The following is a 15911-nucleotide window of genomic DNA, read 5'->3' as shown; positions in this document are numbered from 1 at the left end:
CGAGGTTCCTGATGACTCCACCAGAGTGGAGCAGAGATCGGACTAAACTCCATGGTGAACGAGGTTCCTGATGACTCCACCAGAGTGGAGCAGAGATTAGACTAAACTCCATGGTGAACGAGGTTCCTGATGACTCCACCAGTGGAGCAAGAGACAGGCTTTGTGGAATTGCTCTGACTAGATTGGCTCTGCCTCTGAATAGTTATGACAGACATTGGGCAATGTCTTTTTTGGCCATACGAGAAACATGTTTGGTTTAGTCAGCTCTCAGGGCCATACTAGAAACATATGTTTGGTTTAGTCAGCTATCAGGGCCATGGCACAAGAGTGCACTCAACTATGGCAAATTGTGGTGGGCAAAATGAACTAAGAATGCAGCTCAAATTCATTACCTGCAGCCCTCAGTCACCAGAACAGAAAGAGACACAAATGTGATGGATGATTCCCAGGTAAATTCATTCAATACTGCAAATTATAACTTCATTTCTCAACACAATGCCATCTTGTACTCAGGTAACTGGTAGACAGTAGGACCCAGAGGTTTCCATATGGTGAGTCAAAGGCAGATGTTTGTGTGTGCATTTTAACTAACCCAAACCCCATTCCTAAATTTACCCTAATTATACCTACCTAACCTACTGTACTACGAAAAGCCACATATCTGACAAACGTTGGATCCTTCTAGCCATGACCCCATATGGTCGGGGGTTTATGGACCCCCGGAAATAAACCATGTGCTTGTTTAAAACACCAACTGTCATTGTAATACCCACCTCTTACTATTATTTTGATTGCCATGACTCAGTAGGTAGGTACAGCATAATTATAAAACTATACAAGGACACAGAACTTTATTTCGATGAATGGACATGGCATAAAATAAATGTGCATAAAAAAGTAGCACTAACATCATCATGGAAGTGGTCGATCAGTTTCAACTTACCTATGTATCTGATGGCTGGGATCTGGAGAGGTAAAGAATCTTCCTCCGGCGATAGAAAGAGACTTGCACGACAGTGAGATTATTAAGAGGACTTCTGGGCGAGGAGGTTAGCCAATCGTTGGGGAAGAATGCATGTTTATGGCGCACTTTGATGGCTGCAGCGAGGGAGTTTATTTCAGCTCCTCCTCCAATAGAGATGGAGATTTGGTGAAACAAGTTAGTACATGGCGAAAACGTTTAGGGGTTTAACAGGGATCTATTTATATTCACTTTCAAAAAGTAAAAAAACCTTTTCAAATGTTATTTTCAAAAACATCGGAGCATAAACGCAACTCGCGCATCCCATGTGCCATTCAATGCGTTAACTTGCCTTTCACGCATGGTTTATGGTCGTAAATACGTATTTTTTTTAGGTCACTATTCTTTGTGAGGACTTTGTATTTTTCAAACTGGTGATCTTGGTTGTCCAAGGTAATTTCCATGGAGTTGTTCGTCCATGCGTAACCATTAGACATAATACGGATGGATACTTTTGGGTACACGGTCATAACATTTGCTGAGTTCAAAACAACTAGGTACTCGAAAATCCGAGGTCAAATCATGACGTCAGTGATCTTCAGGTCGGAGTCTAGATAGAGGCTCGAGTTCCCGAGTTGGATGACCGTTCAAAAGATTTTTCCCAGTCGGAGCTCGTTTTTCCCCCCACCGAGTTCCCAGTTGTTTTGAAAACACTGAAGTAGTTCCCAGTTGTTTTGAATGGGGCAACTGTACAACTCATGACACACTTAACTATTGGTGCGTTCAAGACAACTGGTGGCTCGTTCAAAATAACTGGGAACTTGGGGGAAAAACGAGCCAACTCCGGGATCTCAGGCCGTTTTCTAGAGCTCCAAATGACGTCATGACTTGACCTCATATTTTTCCAAGTTCAAATGCTCCATTCAAAACTGGGAACTCTGAAAAATACGAGGTCAAATCATGACGTCAGTGAGCTTAAGTTTGGCTCTTACATGCCCAGTAGCTTTACTCTACGTGTCAAACTCATTCCACATAGGGCCAAGTGTCTGCGGGTTTTCGCTTCTCCCTTGTACTTGATGAATTAAGTCACTAATTAGGAACACCCCTCACCTGGTTGTCTAGGTCTTAATTAAAAGTTAAACCCCAAAACCAGCAGACATTAGGCCCAAACTGTCCAGCTGTGTAGTGCTAGGATAAAACCCAAAACATGGACCCAGATGGGCCCCAGGACCGAGTTTGGGAAACCCTGCATACTTACATTCAAACGTGGCAAATGCAGAGGGATTTCTTAAGCTCATTGCCTATGCCAGAGCGCTCTAGGAACAGGGTTGGATAGCTAACTTCCTCTGGGTTGATAAGCTGTTAGTTACAACTGAGGTTGGAGTGAAAACCTACAGGAGGGTATCGCTCTAGGAACATGGTTGGAGAGCCCTGGCCTACGCAGTAAACCCTTTCACCCAGTCTTATCCCTGCTAGATTGTAACTCCAACACGACCAGCTACAGCAATGAAAGAGGACACAGCAGAGAATCACTACAAAGTCTGTTTTATTGAGAAAGCAACGGAAGCTTGTATTTGTGTCTTTAAAAAAAGGGATAAAAGAAATGAAATTAACGACGATTCCAACATGTTCACACATTTTTCATCAGGGAGAGAGGGGTAGGAGGAGGGGGACAGTGGGTGGAAGAGGGGGATAATTAGGTCTTGGCTCATCTTAAAACCTTCCAGAACGTTCCCGGTCCCTGGACCTCCGTTTCTCGCGGTCCCGTCCACCACCTCTTCCGCCTTCGCCACACGGCCACGGTCTCGGGAGCGAGAACGCCTTTCCCGGATCGCGAGCGAGAGCGGTGTCCTCCTCCTCCGCCGCCTCCTCCTCCCCCTTTGCTAGAAAGGGAGAAATAAAATGCTTGAACCACATAACAGCAGCACATGACTTAACCAGCCTAGAGAATACGCAAAAACCTCAACTAAAAGGAGGCTTTTACTTTAGTCAACTACACAAGTACCAGTGGTGGAAAAGTACCCAAATGTCATACTTGAGTAAAAGTAAAAGATACCTTAATAGAAAATGACTCAAGTAAAAGTGAAAGCCACACAGCAAAATCCTACTTGAGTAATAGTCTAAAAGTATTTGGTTTTAAATATACTTATCAAAAGTAAATGTAATTGCTAAGATATACATAAGTATCAAAAGTAAAAGTATATATCATTTCAAATTCCTTATATTCAGCAAACCAGACAGCACGATTTTCTTGTTTTTTTACATTTACGAATAGCCAGGGGCACGCTCCAACGCTCAGGCATCATTTACAAACAAAGCATCTGTGTTTAGTGAGTCCGCCAGATCAAACGCAGTAGGGATACCAGGGATGTTCTCTTTGCGTGATTTAGACAACTTTCCTGTTAAGCATTCAAAATGTAATGAGTATCTTTAGGTGTCAAGGAAAATGTACGGAGTAAAAAGTACATTATTTGCTTTAGGAATGTGGTGGAGTTAAAGTAATCAAAAATATAATAGTAAAATACAGACACCCAAAAAAAACAACTTAAGTAGTACTTTAAGTTCTTTACACCACTGCCAAATACAGTATTGGATGCGTCACCATTAAATCCCTTCAAACAGTCAAAAGTTGACAGTGAAACAGAACAGGTCTTCCTGGAATACAACATTCCCTAGAATGTGTCCTACCCTTTTCTGCGGCGTCCATACAGGTCCGGCGAAGTTCCCTGGAGATGGGTTTCAGGTGCATGAAGTTACAGAAGCTCCTCTGGTGCACTCTCTGTGGATGGTAGGCAAGCAGAGGGTTAATACTGTTAACGTGAGAAAAGTTTTTCCCAGTCACCACCTGTATCCACTGACTATCACATTTACCACCCTACACTCCAAAGCAGAGGCCTAGCTAGCTACATGTATCTCTCCTGCTGGAGTTAGCCAAACAGTTCAACTGTCCTAAGCAAACAATGGGTAGTTCCAATGGAAAAACACTTGAGATACCATCCCAAATGACACCCTATATAGTGCACTACTTTGACCAGGGCCCATAGGGAATAGGATGCCATTTCCACACTGCCTGAGTTATATAGTTATATGCTGCAGGAAAACAAGACTACATTCTTCCCGTCGGATAAGAGGTGGCAACTTAAGCCTTAGCCAGGTGTGTATTAACTAGGAAAGAAATGGAACAAAACAGAGGGATTCTGAATTTGTCCAATACAAACTCTAGTTTTCGGTGTAAAACGTTTTACGTTTGTGTTAAATGGTTTACGTTGAAAGAGTTTCAGAACTACTGATTACATGGTGGAACTGTACAAATATGGTGGAATGCAGTGGTGAAACAAGGCGTCTGGTTATTGTTGCAGGTACACCGACTGTCACACACAGCAGTGTATAGATATTCATCAGAAAGAGAGATCGACACTGACCCCATCTCATACTGCCGACAGCAGGCTTCCCTGAAGTCAGTGACGGGGGAGAGCTCTGAGTGGACAGGCTGACCGTTGAACCAGCGGTTGTTCAGGTCCATCACCGCTTTCTCCGCATCCTCTTCCCGACGGAACTATACACACACACAGAGAGAAGAGAGAGGCCATGTTATAGACAGAYTTATGCTCTGATGAAGGTCGATGAACCCAAAGACGAGCGGCTATAAATACAGGACTTTATCCTGTTTCTCCAGACAGATTAATAACGCAACACACTGAAGATGGATGCAGGGAGAATTTAACATGGCTGACATGGGATCTCTGACCCTCACCTTCACATAGACGTTGCCGACCAGGTGGTCTCCGAGGTTGTCACACACGTTCATCTCCTCCACCTCTCCGTACTTCTCCTCCATCTCTGTGAAGACTTCCTGTAGGGGTCAGGGCCAGAAGTTGGGGTTAGGGTCATGGGTGACAAAACAATCACTGATTGATAAGTAAAGCAGCACCATGGAGACCACTTTAAAGATCCACTAATAACTACACTGAACAAAAACATAACGCAACAATTTCAAAGATTATACTAAGTTACAGTTTACATAAGGAAATCAGTCATTGAAATCAATTAATTAAGCCCTAATCCATGGATTTCACATGACTGGGAATACAGATATGCATCTGTTGGTCACAGATACCTTAAAAAAAAGTAGGGGTGTGGATCAGAAAACCAGTCAGTATCTGGTGTGACCACCATTTGCCCCATGCAGCACGACACATCTCCTTCTCATAGAGTTGATCAGGCTGTTGATTAGGCTGTTGATTATGGCCTGAGGAATGTTGTTCCACTCCTTTTCAATGGCTGTGCGAAGTTGCTGGATATTGGCGGGAACTGGAACACGCTGTCGTACACGTCAATCCAGAGCATCCCAAACATGCTGAACAGGTGACATGTATGGTGAGTATGCAGACCATGGAAAAACTATGGGCATGTCAAGCTTCCAGGAATTGTGTACAGCACATGTCAGAGTCAAGGCCCGCGGGCCACATCCGGCCCGCGAGAAGGTTTTTACGGCCCCTGGGATGATCTTGATTTATTATTAGAACCGGCCCGCAGACCGCAGCAAGCCGGCAGCCCGCAGATCTTTTACACGCACCAATACTACATTTCCCACAATGCAACGGTGACGCACCGAGCAGTAGGCTGCTTCATTTCAATATTTATTGGCACAGCAGTCGTCAGCATCACAGTAAAATTAACTTTCAGATACCCATCAAAAATGGCAAAACGGAAGGTGGACACTGAGAACCGGGGGTTTCAAACAAGGTGGGAGTCGGAGTATATGTTCACGGAGGTAGCTGGAAAACCTGTGTGTCTTCTGTGTGGAGAAAGTGTGGCGGTACTGAAAGAGTATAATCTGAGACGACATTATGAAACGAAACACGCGGACAAAAACAAGAATATGGACATGGAACAAAGGCTACAAAAGGCAGAGGAATTAAAATGAGGCCTCAAATCTCGACAGGCTCTGTTCAAAAAAGCCAAATCACAAGGCCAGGCTGCTGTCAAGGCCAGTTTTTTTATTTGGCAGAAGAGATCGCTAATCAGCCCGGCCATTTACGGAGGGGGATTTCATCAAAAACTGCATGATTAAAGTTTGTGACGAAGTTTGCCCAGAAAAAAGGCAACTTTTTTTTAAATGTGAGTCTGAGCAGAAACACCATTGCCGAGAGAGTAGACCAGTTGTCCATCAATCTAAAAGAGCAGCTTGTGAAAAAGGGAAAAGATTTCATTGCATATTCCTTGGCTGTGGATGAGAGCACCGACATTTCTGACATTGCCCAGTTGTCAATTTTCATCCGCGGAGTGGACTCCAGCCTAAGCGTGACAGAGGAGTTTTTGGCTTTACGTCCTATGCATGGCACAACTACGGGGCATGATTTGTATGAAGAGGTGTCAAGATGTGTAAATGAGATGGAGCTGCCTTGGGAAAACTCGTGGGTTTGACAACCGACGGAGCACCTGCGATGTGTGGACACAGGAGCGGACTGGTGGCGAAGATACGGGAAAAGATGCAAGAGGAAAACGCAGCAGGTGAGCTGACAGCTTATCATTGTATCATACACCAGGAAGCGTTGTGCGGTAAGCCTTGAAATGGAGCATGTAATGAGATCATCACGCGCACAGTTAACTTTATCAGAGCCAAAGGTTTGAATCACCGCCAGTTCAAGGCATTTCTGACGGAGTTAGAAACGGAGCATGGTGATTTGCCTTATCACACAGAGGTGCGATGGCTAACGCAGGGAAAGGTGCTTCAAAGATGTTTCGAGCTTCGTGAGGAGATTTGTCTGTTCTTGGACAGCAAAGGGAAAGACAACACAACTCCGAGACGAAATGTTTCTGTGTGAAATGGCTTTTCTGTGTGACATTACGAGTCATCTGAATGCAATGAACTTGCAGCTGCAGGGTCGGGATCATGTCATCTCTGATATGTACAGTACAGTGAAGGCATTTAAAACCAAACTGACTCTGTGGAGACGCAGATGCGGAAAGAAAATTTGAGCCACTTTCCAGCTGCCAGACCATGAAAGAGAAGCTCTCTACCAGTGCGTTCCCGAGCGCACAGTTGGCTGATAAAATAGGTATGCTTGCCGCTGACTTTCGACGCCGATTTGCTGACTTTGAAGCACAAAAAAGCAGGTTGGAACTGCTCGGTAACCCATTTGCTGTTGACGTGGAAAGCTCACCACCAAACCTCCAAATGGAGTTGATTGACCTCCAATGCAATGATGCACTGAGGGCAAAATATGCGGCAGTGGGTGCTGCGGAGTTCGCCCGTTTCCTCCCCGACACAATGCCCCAGCTGCGCATCCAGGCTGCTCAAACGTTGTCTATGTTTGGCAGCACATACCTGTGTGAACAACTGTTTTCTTTGATGAACCTGAACAAAACATCACACAGAAGTCGACTTACTGCTGAACACCTCCACTCAATTCTGAGGATTTCCTCAGCTCAGAGCCTTACCCCGAACATTGATGAACTTGTGGAAAAGATGGGACACCACCAAGTATCACCCTAACCTCAAACAAGTGAACATTACTGTGCAATCACATATTTAGAGTTTTTACTCAGTTCAAGTTTAAAAGTTAAAGTTTAATATTTGTTTTCACTGCATGTTACTTCTCCTTAAACAAAGTGTTGTTTTTGATTAATAGATTTTTGCACTTTATTTTATTGTATTTCAATCCAATTATATTTTAAAAATATTTCAGTTGAGTGGATGATAGAAAATTGCTATTTATGTTTTTTTCTTTGAAGTAAATTTAGCCCACTTTTGCTAAAATAAGAAATATAGGCTACTGATGGTGCCTTGAATCCCGGTTTCTTTCATTTAATGTTCATGTTATGGGGATTTTTATATAAAGGAATTTGTCTTTTGTGTCTGTTGAAAATTAAAGATTACTGACAGAGCCATAAGAAAATATTGCTTTATTTATCTGATCATATTGGAATATATTTGTTAGGTTTTCAGTAGGTTCAATTAGGTTCACTAGACTATATGCGTCATTTAAAAATTTTTCAATGAACATTCGAACAGTCCGGCCCTCGGCTTGTAGCTAAATTTTTTATTGGCCTCCGTCCATTTGACTTTGACACCCCTGGTGTACAGCTTCTTGTGACATGGGGCAGTGCATTATGCCGAAACACGAGGTGATGGCAGTGGATGAATGGCACGACAATGGGCCTCAGGATCTTGTCAGTATTGCTGTGTATTCAAATTGCCAGGGATAAAATGCAATTGTGTTTGTTGTCCATAGCTTATGCCTGCCCATACCATAGGGAACTCTGTTCACACGCTGACATCAGCAAACCGCTCGCCCACACGATGCCATGCACGTGGTCTGCGATTGGAAGTACTGCCAAGTTTCTTAAAACGACGTTAGTGGTGGCTTATGAGAGATATTAACATTCAATTCTCTGGCAACAGCTCTGGTGGACATTTCTGCAGTCAGCATGCCAACTGCACACTCCCTCAACTTGAGACATCTGTGGCATTGTGTCGAGTGACAAAACAGCAAATTTTAGAGTAGCCTTTTGTCACCAGCACAAGGTGTACCTGTGTAATGATCATGCCGTTTAATCAGCTTGTTGATATGCCACACCGGTCAGGTGGATGGATTATCTTGGCAAAGGAGAAATGCTCCCAACAGAAAATGTACACAAAATTGTACACAAAATTGTAAAGAAATTTGTGCTTGTGGAACATTTCTGGGATTTTTTATTTCAGCTCATGAAACCAACACTTTATTTAGAGATCCATTCATAACTAGATCCGTTATCACGTCTCGCCTTCAAAGTCAGCTGCAATGTGGAACATACCCATGGTTTCTACAAAGCTGACAGACTCACTGAGGGTCTTTTCCATTACCCAACTACATATCCTCTACTGTACAAATACTGCCCCTTTCACATCAGTGAACAGGGACAATATTGGCACAGCAGTATTGATCCTGTTGTGAAAAGTGAATGGGAGAGAGGAAGTTGATATCGTGCACAACGGCAGGTTCGGCAGAGAGAAGGTGAAACATCCACAAGTCTCTCATGCCGAGGTCACTCACCTCAAAGAACTCGTCGTAGTGCTCCTGCATCTCCACATCGCTGACAGCACCTAAAACCATGAACAAATAACCAGTCAGAAAGCAGCTAGGCGGAGGCAGAGTCACTAAGCATCTGCATCAGTGCAACTTCACAGCCAACGACTTACGAGAATATATAGACAACATACCAAGCTAAACCATGAACTAACATACAAGTTAACTTTGTGTACGTTTCACATTTGTCCTATAGCCACCATTTTAACTTCCTGTTACTTTATCCCCCTTGGAAACCACCAAATAAACATTACAATTGTGCAACAGCTTAGTAAATCAGGCCAGTAATCTGTTAGAATTGTATCAATTAAGCCAAGTTTGTGTATACATTAAGGTGACACACTTTGGAACAACAACCTTAATGACGGTGTCTCAGCACAAGCCAGCTTCAATGACGGTGTTTGAGAACACTGGCAGTGGAGCTGGTTGGTGCTGAAATTGAGTGCAACGAAGCTAGCATGACAGTGGAGCTGGCTGGTGCTGAAATGAGTGCCAACTTATGGGATTTTGATGAATAATGACTAAATTATGTATACATTTAGCTTAAAACTATAATTAAACAGAATACTACTATGTTACTGTATGGATGTATGAACATTATTCTAATCATGGTGCTGAATATAATGTGTGTAATTTTAATCAAGAATTAGAACAAGGACTGTCTGTTCCTTGTTAGAAACGAATGGAGTTATCGTCAGACAGGCTGGAATGCTGTGATCCTTCCAGGACATTCTGTCTCTACCCAGGGAGGGAGAGACCTTGGGCTGGTGGTAGATTGTTTAACAGGTGGCAGACAATGTGAGAAGGCTGGTGAACTATATTACCATGGTATCCGAGAGGAGGAAGGACATTTTAAATCCTATGACGTCATTTTTTTATATAACCTGATGTAATTGTACTATGATCAGTACTCTCGAGAATAAACTATTGATTGATTGATTTTGAGACTGGTTTCTGTCCATTTTATGCAAATAAGTATCTTACAAATTCTTATGAATGCACATTGAATTCAGGTCCAGGCTACTAAAAACAAACTAAATGTTTCCCAGGAAAAATATCTAAGGAATAGCTACCGTTTCCTGGCAAATGGGAGTGTTGTTGTAGCGTCGGTAGGAAGGTGTACACCAGATTACAGTATAATATAATGGAGGTGTTGTAGTGTAGGTAGGTGTACACCAGATAACAGTATAATATAATGAGTAGTCCAGGGCCTGCTAAATGTAGGGGGAACTTACAGCGTATACCATCGGCAGACTGGGCAGTGTTTTGAGGGTTACGGTAAATGTTCAAGAGGGCAATGGTCTGAAATACAAAACAMACATTTTTGTGATACAGGTCAAGCAGAAATMGGGTTTTGGGGGAAGAAAGTTAAATTAGATACAGTATCATGCTCCTTACAACAGGCCCTGAAGAGAACACACTAGGGTCAMCAAATACRTCCTCAATGGACACATTTGAAGCCATAACTAGCTTCATTAGTCCCCTCTAGAACTCTGCTCTGAACGAAAGAGTGCATGGTGTGATCTGAAATGCTGAAAGAGAAGGTAACGGTGTGTCTCCTGACCACAGACGTCTCTGCCAGGGCTTCACAGGAGGCTGCAATCACAAGGAACTCTGAACMAATCAAAGTAATGCCAGTTAAAAAGAGACCTTACTGACAAGTGTTACTGGAGAAGTAGCAAGCACTCTGGTGTATTCATGTGTTGATCATTCAATCCAACACATTTTCCCAAAGGAAATAGCTGTTTGTGAATAGGTCACAGTACAAAAGCCATCTAAGTAAGCACATGTGAAGCATCTCTGGGCTATGGAGGGAGGGAGGTGTTTGTCTAGTTCTGAGGTCCTTGTTATCAGAAGAGAACAGAACCGTGGCCCAGACAGTCTCATGAGAGAGTCCACAGCCATACCTACCTGTGTGAGAGGAGAGGCGTCAGCTCTGGTAAGACAGGGCTCAACACTGGGTACTGCTCACACAGTAGAGGGTTACAACTAGGGTCTACCCAACTATAGGACTTGTGCTCAAGGTAGTTTGGGATTTTAATTGGCCAACATAGCCTATAACAGAACAGAATATGTTTTTGTTTTGAGTGGCTGAGAGATTGTGTATGAGAGGGCAAAGACTGAGGCAGAGGAAACAGAAATATTTGACGATACAAAACTGTTTATTTATCTGGTAGTAATGGTTTGCCATTTAGGGTGGGGACTGGGAGGAGCAGTTACAGTAGCCGAAGTGTGAGAAATGTCTGTAATGTTGGGTTCCCTGCTAACAGTGCTGAGGCAGTCCCTCACAGCTCAGCTGCTACGTGACCTACATATGGGGAGCAGCAGGGGGGAAAAGGAGGGATTTCTGAACCCCTGAGGCTAACAGATCTTTGGACTTACAGCGAGAGGCGTCGGCCGTCTGTGCACTGTTTTGGGGGTTACGGAGATGTTTTGAATCAAGATGGTCTGCCGGGGATGACAAGAATACAAGAGATAAATCATTCAATTTGTGTAAATCGCCAAATGAGTCTAGGTCCCTGATTTGACGTAAATACACTATTGTGTTTACTGACTTAGGAGTCGAATCTCGCTTTTGAATCCATTTCAGAGAAGTTGGGGTAGAGGAGAGAATGTGAAGGAGCGAGCCCAATTTGACTTGAGTGTGCAGCGAGTTTCCAAAGGCTGGAGCGTCAGCCTTCTCACCCGATTCCAATAGCGCTCATTCCCGAGCTCAGGGCATGCCCAGCCAGCATGCTTTGTAGTCTACCTGTGTGCTGCTATAGCCCTTGCTTAAGCTACTGTCATCAAGTATGCTACATATTTCCATAAAAAAATAAAATAATAATAATCAAGGGACTTACAAAGACGAGGAGGACCAAGAGCGAGTGCGGTGATGTAGTGTCCACAACTAAAGAATCATTTTGGTGGCTTCCCGGGTCTGAGGCAATGCATCGCAGTGTTGCGGAGTCACTACAGCCTGGGGTTCGATCCCAGGCTGTGTCACAACCGGCCGTGTCTGGGAGTCCCAGATGGCGGCGCACAATTGGCCCAGCGTCATCTGGGTTAGGGGAGGGTTTGGCCGGGGGGGCTTTACTTGGCTCATCGGCTCTTGTGACTCGTGGCAGGCCAGGGCCTGCAGGCTGACTTCGGTCATCAGTTGAACTGGTTTCCTCCAACAAATTGGTGCGTCTGGCTTCCAGGTTAAGCGAGGGTGTTAATTTAGGAAGCCGCGGCTTGGCGGGTCATCTTTCGGAGTACGCACGACATCACCTTTGCCTCTCCCGAGCTCGTTGGGGAGCTGGCAGCGACGAGACAAAATAGTGAACACGAAATCAGGAGAAAAAAAGGGGTAAAAATTAACACGCAAAAAAAGAATCATGTGTGGAATCCCGAAAGCATGATGGGGAACTTACTACGTGCACATGCTAACAGAAAGGAACGAGGTGGGTAGCTAGCTAAGAGTGTCATTGTAGCAAAGTATTTATAAACTAAGTTGTTCACTTTGGTTCTATTATCTATACAATAGGCCATAATTGATTTTGGCCCAATAGGTCTGGCATATTATCTCTTTCAAGGAGCTTTCCATTTTGATAGGATTATTTTACTAAATTGTGATTTAAACGAATGGAGCGGCTGTCTTTCTTCTTCTTCTGTGTCTGCGGAGCGTTTTTTTAGCGGAGCAATTGGAAAGGACGTGGATGGCCACGCAAGCACCACTCCGTGAGCGGGATTTCTGACCGGCTCAACTCCGCCCACATGCTCTGGTAGAGGATCATCCAATCAGTCTACTGATAGAAAGCTTTGTTTTGTTTCTCATGGTTCGGCATAGGGCCAAGCACAACTATCCTGAGAGACCTAGGGTTGGTTCAGATTGAGTCTTCCGATATGAAGTGGCTGAGCTGTTTAATGAAGCACAAGGACAGGGGAATTGAGCTGCCATCGTGTCTATCAAATGTCTACCAAAGAGCCAGGCAATCCGTCACTAAATGAGGGGAGCAGGTTGGCCGCATGTCCATGTGAGCATAGTCAAAAGACCCAGGTTGGAGGAAAATATATATAATTCAGGATAACACTACTTCATTTCATCAAGGTTGTGCCATCTGCCATTGCATCATGCATTCCATAATCAGCATTAGCCTACCAGTGGCTAGGGTGACCACATATGCCGTGATTGTGCAGGAAATCACATTTAAATAAAACATCCTAATTTAACAAAAAAGTTTACATGTCTGTATTTAGTCAGATTTATTCATTGATGAGATTGACATTTTACGCTCTCTCTTTGTAGTCATGTTGCACTTTTTGACAAGATATATTATAGGCGTGGTACTGGTAACGTTGAACACTTCTGCAATCTGTTGAGATCTCTGATATCTGCAAGCGCAAGACGAGACTTAAGCCAATGCTCTTGTCAATACCAATAATCACATTTGCCAAATCTTTCGGGATTTGCAAGCTGAGAGTGAGTAACTACTTACAAAATGAATAGCTACGATAAATAATTGACTGACAGTAAGGTAATTTGTCACACTTGTAAGGCATCCATACTCAGTTGCTCTTCACGTAAGTGCTGACTTCACTCAATCCCATTTTAAGTCTTCCTTCCTAACTGTATTAAATTCTCTGACAAACCAGAAATGGTTCCTTTGCCAAATATTCCTGATTTTCATAACAGCACACTGTGCTCTCGTTGCGTCACCAACTTTTGTGCGAGCCCGGAAAAAGAGTAGGCTTCATGCGCTTCAATTACCTGGTGAGCTCAAAAACATGTATTCATGTAGGCTACACTGTCCCACGATGTCCGAAAATCATCCTGTTGTCTCGCATTTGGGTATTTAAAGAATGTGTCCAGACTACCAACAGCAGTTGCTTCTCTTCTGATGATAAATATTGACTGAGAAGCATTGACATGCTGCCAACCCTATCCTCATCAATCATAATGCAGGTTCTCTGAAAGGCAACAGAACACAACGTTATATACACGCACACACTTCTGTAGGTAAGCCAATTGTGGAATCTGAAATGCAAACGTGCACAGGGTTAGTGGAAACAGATCAGCAAACATTTAGGTCWACTTTACATCTGCTCAGCAACCTGTTCTTCCACATGATGCTATTGCAGTATGTACCTAGGCCCATTGGAACATGGAAGCAACATTGCAAACGTGAATGGAATTAGGGCTAATTGTCAACACTGTGTTTCAGTACTTCATGAATTATTATTTGATCCTACACAAGGTTAAGTCCAATCTCCACAAAAACAAGTAAACAATCAAATGTGAGTATAATCAGTAACGCGAGCTAGCTAACAAAGAAACCTAAGGAAGTACTGATACATTCTAGTGGGCTATATCACAAGCATCGGGCCATTGCTTGRCATAAACCCCTAGCTAGCTAATCATATTCAAGACATAAAGGGTACGCTTACCTGGCTGAAAGTTGGCTTGTTGTGCAACCTAGAGCAGCGGTCCCCATGTCTGCACGCTCCAATTTTAAAGTAGAATGAACAATTGACCCTTGAACAAGAAAGTAAACAAATTAGATGTTGATAAATGGCTAGGTTAGTGTTTGCTTTGTATAGTTTTGTTTCTGCATCTAGCTAGCRACAATGGAAAACAAAAACACAATTCGGTGTGTGCTTGTGCAGTAGCCAACCTAGCCACTGGAGTCGTCTCGAGACAATGCTAAAGAGTTAGCTAGCTACAGTAGCACGCTAGTTAGCTGCAGATTAGCTTAGCAAGCCAAACTTTGAGGTTATACTAACTAGCAAACTATTTAGCTACTGACTTGTAAAACATTTGATACTAAATTAATCTAGAAAATAAAGACRGATTTAGCTTAGTCTGGCCGATTTGGAGGGACACTGACYCGACGCAGCACATGCCACATTTTCAAACCAAGCCGCCGCCTCCTCCATTCAAGCAAGTTAACTAGCCTTCTACAGTATAGTCAGGAAGCTACGCTAGCTAGCCACACAAGGCTGAATGAAAAGCAACGGGTGCAGCAGCAGTCGTATTTGTAAGTAAACTGGTAGCTTGTTGGGTTAAAACGTGCACGTTCTACAGAAMAGGCATTTTACTAGCATTATTATTTCAGCAGTTTCACAAAAAGACGAAATAACCTACTTGTCTTTCTCTGTTCCGAAAATGGAGGCCAGGTACTCCGCCATCTTCGGTTTGTCAACTAAACTGTGCTCTACGTCATGTATTCAACACTTGCCGCTTTTTTGCTAGAGGCAAAAGTTGTGCTCRTCGTCATTGTCGTTTGCATACGCTCTTATCTTGTCTGTTCTTTCCCCTTAATACTCTCATGGGGGCGCAATTGCATCCATTTTGGTTTCATGAATAGGGCCAAAGATTATGATAACCGAAGCCCTTTCATCTGTTTTAGGGCCCTATAGAAAATATCTGCATGTATGCTATGCTGAATGAAGAAGAGGAAGAKGTTTTAAGAAGAAGAAGAAGATGACTTCATTGTCTAACGTCCATTCATAATGTAAATTAGTAGCAAGGGGTTTCAGACTTCCTAGTATCAGTCAARGAGAGGATAGTAGAGCTGACAAAACAACAACAGTATAGATCCTAAAGGCACCACACAATGTTGGCACATGACTCAATATTACCCGCCAACCACACAGAAAAGCCACAGCAGGGTTATATTAGAGACTATGTGTATGTTCACACAGAGAGATCTGACAGATATTGTATGAGATATTAAGCCTACTGTAATGTGTATAACTTTAGCCTACTATAATGTGTATCACTTTAGCCTACTGTAATGTGTATCATTTTAGCCTATTGTAATGTGTATCATTTTAGCCTATTGTAATGTGTATCATTTTAGCCTATTTAATGTGTATTCAATTTTTAGCCTACTATAATGTTATCAGCATTAGTC

General features: G+C 43.2%; 1 pseudogene; it reads right to left on the bottom strand.

Annotated features, from left to right (window-relative positions):
- Positions 1-2489: 2489 nt before the first annotated feature.
- Positions 2490-15246, bottom strand: LOC112075889 (splicing factor U2AF 35 kDa subunit-like; annotated as a pseudogene).
- Positions 15247-15911: the final 665 nt, after the last annotated feature.

This window comes from Salvelinus sp. IW2-2015, unplaced genomic scaffold (assembly GCF_002910315.2).
Source record: "Salvelinus sp. IW2-2015 unplaced genomic scaffold, ASM291031v2 Un_scaffold3451, whole genome shotgun sequence".
Classification (NCBI taxonomy): domain Eukaryota; kingdom Metazoa; phylum Chordata; class Actinopteri; order Salmoniformes; family Salmonidae; genus Salvelinus; species Salvelinus sp. IW2-2015.
The sequence above is the reverse complement of the archived record's forward strand: the minus strand, read 5'-3'. Positions and strand labels throughout refer to the sequence as shown.